Below are 6,037 nucleotides of genomic sequence, written 5' to 3' on the forward strand. Positions count from 1 at the left end.
GCTGAACCCTCTTCTAGCCCTCCAGTGACAGCAGATAAACCTTGGTATGTCTTCAAGGTGCCAACACTGGACTCCAGCTGTTTTCTGCTGCTTCAGACCAACACAGCCTCCTGCCTGAGGGTAGTTTTTGCTCTGTTCTTTACAGAAACTCTGCTCAGCCTCGGATTGCCAGACTGCTGACTGATTGTAAATTTCCCACAGAACAAGAGAAACAATTACAGGAGGAAAATCCCAGAAGGACCATTATATACCTATGAACAAACTTCAGTCTCCGAGTTCCAATATGCTGTTGTTTGTCTTTTGCATTTTTAATTTTCTGGCCCTGAGGCGGGAGCTTCAGAAATGGAAAAAGGAGGAAAGAGGACCTGGATGGTATTGTGGTTACAGTGTCGGTCTGGGTTCAAATCTCCACACTGCCATGGAAGCTTGCTGGGGGACACTTGGGCCAACCACATGCATTCAGCCTGCCTCACAGGGAGGATAAAATGGGGGCACAGTCAGCAGCTTTGGGTCCCTGTCAGGGAGAAAAGTGAGGTATAAATAAAGGAAAGAAGAAGAGTTGGTTTTTATATCCTGCTTGTCACTACTCTAAGAAGTCTCAAAGTGGCTTATGATTGTCTTCCCTTCCTCTCCCTGCAGCAAATACCCTGTGAGGTAGGTGGGACTGAAAGAGCCCTGAGAAGACTGTGACTGGCCCAAGATCTCAAAGCTGGCTACATGTGGAGGAGTAGGGAATCAAACCTGATTCTCCAGATTAGAGACCACCACTCTTAACCACTATGGTATGCTGGCCTTAAGAAATGCATGAATTGGATACTAAAGACATTCCAGCGTCACTCATTCATGCAGGGCTGTGTAATTGCTGCCAATCACATGAACGTAAGAAGAGGCCCGCTCACATTAGAACATTGGTCCATCTAGTCCAGCATCCTGTCTCAGTAGCCAACTCATTGCTTTGGAGGACTGGAAAACAAGAATCCCAGTCTAGCGCCATCCCCTGTTAGCATTGGCATGTGAATGTGGAGGCACTCTGGAGTCATCATGGCTAAGAGATACTTATGGACCATCCTCCATGAACATGTCTAATCCATTTTATTGAGTCACCTTCACTAGTGGCCATCACTACGTCCACTGTGCAGACAGTCCCACAATTTAATTTTACTCATTGAATGAAGAAGCCAAGGCTCTTGAACCAATCATTTGGGTAAAAAAATGAAGGAAGGAAACAACAACACTCTGTTCACTTCCCATATCACCCTGACCACTTTCTCCTCCTCCTCCTCCTCCTCCTCCTCCTCCTCCTCCTCCTCCTCCTCCTCCTCACATATCATTGCATGTCTTGAACTAATAGCAGCTACTGTTTCTGCCAGTCAGGCTCCTTGTGACAGCAGAACTGATGGCCAGCCATGCAAATCAATATCCTGAGGACTACCCAGGATAGGGTTGTCAACTCCAGGTGGAGAAATTTCTGGAAATTTGGGGAGGTGGTTTGAGGACAGCAGGGAAATGTCAGCAAGGTATAATACTGTACAGTCCACCTCCCAGAACCTTTTTCTCCTGGGGAACTGGTCTCTGTAGCATGGAAATCAGCTGTGATTCTGTCTGGAGCTTGTCAACCCTAGGAATGACATGTCTGAACTTTTGGAAACTGCATCCAGTGTGCATGAAGAAGGTGTGTGTGTATGGGGGGGGGAGAGACTCTTGCCCCACCTGGCAGTCAGAGGGGCTCCTGTCTGGCTATTTCAGGACCCTGGTCAGCGGCAGGAATGGCCTCTGCTGAGCCAGCCCAATACATCTAATGAGGATTTAGGGGGATCACCCAATCTGTCTGCATAACCACTGAATCTACTTGGCTGCCTATTTATATTATTATATGCTTCCTGTGTGTAACTCTGCATGAAGGAAGGAAGGAAGGAAGGAAGGAAGGAAGGAAGGAAGGAAGGAAGGAAGGAAGGAAGGAAGGAAGGAAGGAAGGAAGGAAGGAAGGAAGGAAGGAAGGAAGGAAGGAAGGAAGGAAGGAAGGAAGGAAGGTAGGTCAGTCTGATCAGGGATAAGATGGAACAGGGGCAAAGGTGCCTTACCTCATGGGAGGCATTGCACTGCACTGCCAGCTTCAGGTTCAGCGCAGGTCGCCCTGAGTCTTCCTAGTACAGCATAGGGGGAGTACTTGGGCTGCTTTCCCCCCATCCACCCTGAATTTGTGTTCCTGCATGAGGAGTTTTAAAGGACTTTTAGGAATGTATGCTGTGTCAGACATGCCCAGGCAGCATTTCCTTTTATTTTTACAAATGCAGTACTGCAGGTGAGGGTGGGGAGAACCACTGTGGGGTAGTGATTAAGAGTGGTGGCCTCTAATATGGAGAGCCAGGTTTAATTCCCCACTGCTCTGCATGCAGCCCGGTGGGTGACCTTGGGCTAGTCACAATCCTGTTAGAGCTGTTCTCACAGAGGAGTTCTGTCAGGGCTCTCTCAGCCCCACCTTCCTTGCAGGGTATCTGTTGTGGGGAGAGGAAACAGAGTATAAAATCCAACTCTTCATCTTCTTCTTTTTCCGACTAAAGAAGCTGTTGCAGTCCAGCAAATCATAGTTGGGAGAGTGGATAATGGGGGAGCTATTATTGAAATGAGATTAGAATTCTCTCTGGCTCTTTCATGGTGCATTTATCAGAAGCCAGGCTGCCAACATTCAGCTGGCCCAGTGTTTCTCTTAAAGGGTGATGAAAGTGATGGGAAAAGCTTTACTTGCTTAGCTTCAGCCTGTCAAGAAGGCTGGACTAGATGGACTAAATGCTTGCTTAGCCTTTATCAACTATAGTTGCTAGTTCTGGATTGGGAAATTACTGGACATTTTGGGAGGGGAGCAAAGGGAGGGCCACAGCAGGATGGGGGAAGGACCTCAGCGGGCGAACTGATCTCTGTAGACTGGACCTTAATTACAATAGTGGGAGATCGCCAGGCCCCACCTAGAGGTCAATAACCCCCTTAACAACTGCTATCTCCCAGCCTTCCTTCATTTCACAAGTCCACCAATTGTAATGTGGAGGGTGAAGGAGATATGTTTGCAATGTCCTCTGCACTCTGAGAATGCATTGCAGGAAACATTCAGAAGGGAAGGGATATGAAGTGCTTTCGCCCCAGCCGAGAACCATTGTGAGGCAGCACAGGGTTAACCGGCAGCCTGGCCGAAAAATTTGTCCTGTCTCTTTAATACAGGCTTCATGAGTAGAAATAGGCAGATGAAGTTTTCTTCTGCCTTGGAGATAAACAACATCACCAGTAAAGGGACCAGGCATGTTTTTGCTTCAGGGAGGCATATGAAGAATAACATGGCCCTTTGCACTATCCACAATGCATTTTGGTTTGCTCTTCCTGTTTATTCAGGTATAAAGGCCGGGAGTAACTAGAGGCTTGAGCCGAGAGGCCCTTGGCTTTTGACAAGCAGGACTCTGAGCCCTAGTTTCATAGAATCATAGAATGGGAAGAGGACATGCAGGCCATCAAGTCCAACCCCCTTCCCAATGCAGGATCAGTATGGGAGGTCATGGTTGGGTTTTCTGTTTGGGTCTCTGTATCCTTTTTTGATTTGTTTTTTAGCATTGAGTTTTGAGCATCTTTAAGGTTGTGAGCTGCTTTATTTGTGTGATTGCTATGACAAAGTTCCTTTTAAATACCCCTATTTAAGCTGTGACCATTGCTACTAACTAGAACAATCCTAACCTTCTAACCCAAATAGAGGACACTTTCATCGGGGTTTTTTTTTAAAGAGCCCAAAAGTGGACAGACATAAAAAAAAAGAGGCCATGAAAATGTCCTACATCAAATTAATACAAATTCTATCCAAAGCTCTAATATTTAGAAACAGACGCTTAACCTGGAGAATGGTTGTGTTATTGTAAGGCAGGTAAGAACTTACTGTTGGAAGATTCAAGTCAAATAACACACGAGAGACTTACAAGACTGGGGAATAAGCACATGCCTGCAAAGTCTGGTAAGCCCTTAATGGGCTACTCAACTCAAATCTAGCCATTCTTGGGAGACTAATACAGCTCCCCTCTGAAACTGATCACTGGAAGTCAATTCAGAGATGGAGCAGTACTTTTAACCCCAAAATATGAGGAGGTTGGACATACCACTCTGATGTATGTCTCTTGCAGAAAGCGAATGAGTGACTTTCCCTATACTGGACATTATTGGGAAGAAAAACGTACTTTAACACAGAGCTGTCCCTTATTTCCACTATGTTAGTGGCTTGCTGAAGGTCGCTGATCTTGTGGTGAGATTGCATGCAGAAGTCAGAGTTTATGGCTGACTCTTAGTCACAGGGCTAGCATGTAGGATTTTCTGGGGATTTTCTGGGCTGACCCCAGTTTTCTCAGATGAAGTTATCCAGGAAGTTGTGAGTGGCATCAATAGATGCAGGCCGAGGGGAGGGGGTGGGTGGGAAGGAATAGTCCAAAACAAGCCACCAAACTCAAGTCATAGACCTACCTGCCACTGTTCAATATATGAATTCCAGATCAGTCACACAAATGTTGATCCAATCCCACGCTACCGTCAGATTAGAACCGGCCCGAAATTAGCACAAGTGCAGCCAGAACATGCCTGCGATTAACTTGGAGGAAAGCTCCCTTTTTGCCTGTCTGGCTCGAGCTACAAATTCATTCAGACTCACTCCATGGGTTGTTGACTTGACATAAAAGAATCCTGCCTTTATTAGTCGAATTCTAGACAGCTCTGTATCAAATGCATTTAAATTGCATATCCCCATGAGTACTGAACGGCATGGAAATAGATACTTACCAGATGGTTCCTAACTTGATCAGAAATGGAAGCGCATTGTTTTCTGGACTAATTTACCGACATCATCTGGCACTCACAATATGAAAATACACATGCTCATCATTTTTGGGGACACACCTAGGGAAATGGAAATTTCTCATTAAGTTTGTTCTTGGTGGCATGTGCAAGATCTGTACTGCGCATTATGACCTTCCTGAATTTTTTCAAATACTCTCCTCCAGTATCCTGATTGCCTGAACTGGAAAATTCCAGTTCCTCTCTGTTTGCCTCCACAACAGAGAGAACTATAATGAAAAATGACTGCAGTTAGATGGTTAGTTAAGTCTCTCTCCTCTATACAAAGTTGCTGCTCTTCATAATACAAATCTTCAGGTATTTCCCAACCCAGAGCTGGCAACCCTAAGGCCAGGGTCCCATGGCATAGAATCTACCCTCCAAAACAGCCACTCTCTGTAGGGGAACTATAATCTGGAGATGAGCTGTAATTCTGGGGGATCTTAATCCCATCTACATGGAAGTGAAGGGGGCTGTCCTCTCCAGCAACCCTTCTCTGCAGCTTCCATGTTCTTATTGGAGATCTGATCAGGTTTAAGGTTTTGGTGCTAACTTTTATAGCCCATTATATCTACAAGATCACCTTTTCCCTTACATTCCTAAATCAGAGGACCCCTAAATCAGAGGATGTCTGCTTAGGACCCCCGGCCCAAAGGAGGTTGGTTTCTATACTCCGCTTTTCACTGCCCAAAGGAGTCTCAAAGCAGCTTACAATCGCCCTCCCTTCCTCTCCCCACAACAGATACCCTGTGAGGTAGTTGGCTTGAGAGAGCTCTGACAGGGCTTCTCTGTGAGAACAACACTATCAGGACTGTGACTAGCCCAAGGTCACCCAGCTGGCTGCATGTGGAGGAGCAGGGGATCAAAACCAGCTCTCCAGATTAGACGCCGTTGCTTTTAACCATGACACAACACTGGCTTTCTCTCACTGGCCATCTCGATCTCTTGCCTAAGCCAAGGAGAGAATTGCCTAAGCCAAGGAGAGAACAGGACGACTGGCTTAAAATGGTAGCAATGAAAACCTCTTGCAGTTTAAGCTGCAGACTGGAACAGACTACTTTTGCATGGCTGTAGGGCAAGTTCACAAATTCCCAGTTCTTTGAGGCTGTCCCACAGAAGGGAATTTTTCCAAATTGTTCAGGACCGATTGAAGGGAACGTTCTCTTTTTCTTGGCTGCAGCAA

General features: G+C 46.1%; 1 long non-coding RNA gene across 1 annotated transcript; it reads right to left on the reverse strand.

Moving 5' to 3' along the window:
• Positions 1–287: 287 nt before the first annotated feature.
• Positions 288–4,919, reverse strand: LOC143842685 (uncharacterized). Its single transcript, XR_013233286.1, has 2 exons — positions 4,801–4,919; positions 288–514 (listed from the first exon to the last, which is right to left on the reverse strand). It is a non-coding gene; the product is annotated as an uncharacterized LOC143842685 (long non-coding RNA).
• Between the last annotated feature and the right edge of the window lie 1,118 nt (positions 4,920–6,037).

The sequence above is a fragment of the Paroedura picta genome, chromosome 8 (genome assembly GCF_049243985.1).
Source record: "Paroedura picta isolate Pp20150507F chromosome 8, Ppicta_v3.0, whole genome shotgun sequence".
NCBI classification, from domain to species: domain Eukaryota; kingdom Metazoa; phylum Chordata; class Lepidosauria; order Squamata; family Gekkonidae; genus Paroedura; species Paroedura picta.